This window comes from Aegilops tauschii, chromosome 3 (genome assembly GCF_002575655.3).
Source record: "Aegilops tauschii subsp. strangulata cultivar AL8/78 chromosome 3, Aet v6.0, whole genome shotgun sequence".
Classification (NCBI taxonomy): domain Eukaryota; kingdom Viridiplantae; phylum Streptophyta; class Magnoliopsida; order Poales; family Poaceae; genus Aegilops; species Aegilops tauschii.
This window is the reverse complement of record NC_053037.3, coordinates 232,488,824-232,489,849: the sequence shown is the minus strand read 5'-3', so window position 1 is coordinate 232,489,849 and position 1,026 is coordinate 232,488,824.

The following is a 1,026-nucleotide window of genomic DNA, read 5'->3' as shown; positions in this document are numbered from 1 at the left end:
CCAACATCGACCGCTATCCATCATGCATCTAGTGTATTAAGTTCACGGAGAAATGGAGTAATGCAATAAGAACAATGACATGATGTAGACAAGATGTATTTATGTAGAAATAGACCCCATCTTGTTATCCTTAATAGCAACGATACATACGTGTTGGTTCCCTGTCGTGGGAAACCACGGCCACCTATGGGGCCATGAGCCCCTTTTGGTTCGGCGGGGGGATGGGCACGTTGCACAAAGAGCGGAGAAGTGTAACACAGCACGACAGAGATCACGAGGGCAGTTTTACCCAGGTTCAGGCCGCCGCAAGGACCCTACTCTTGCTTTGGTGGATTGATGGTGGAAAATGGTGGAAAAACACCGTGCTCTTGCCCGGCAAGGTTGCCTTGGGGCGAGAGTGGTTACGCGCGTATGAATGTGCGGGGGTCCGAATCCTTTCTATGGTTGCCATGGGCCTCCTTTTATAGATCTAGGGGTCACCAAGGTGGCAAGTCAGTCTTTACATACTAACTAGATAACAAACAGTGCTATCATACCTAACTCTGCAGGCTAACAGAGCGCATTAAATGCGCCGCTCAGTGTCACATCACAGCTTGCCCGGCAAGCCCTGTCGGGCTGTTATGCCAGCTTCACGCCTGCTTGCTAGATACGTCCCAAGACGGGAGTCGCTTGGAGGTATTTTCTGTAGGAAGTGGCTGCCATGTGGCAGGGAGCAGCCACTTAGTCACTTAGGAGCTTGACACCGCACTGATCGACGACGTGTGTTGCTATGAGTTGGCGTGGTGGAGTGGTCTGCCTCCGTGAGCCCTGGCCAGCCAGCCGGGGCGATCTTGGAGGCTCGCTTCCGGGGTAACCCCAACCTCGCCAGGCTCACCTGCCCGGCAAGGGAGGTTCTTCTCATAGTGGTATCTTGTCTCTCTGGCTAGTCTTGGTCTCCTTGATCTGCACATTGGTCCTTCGAAGAACCGATCCCTTGTGCTTTGATCTGATCTTAGTGCTGTAATCTCATTCTTGGCACTTTTGTCC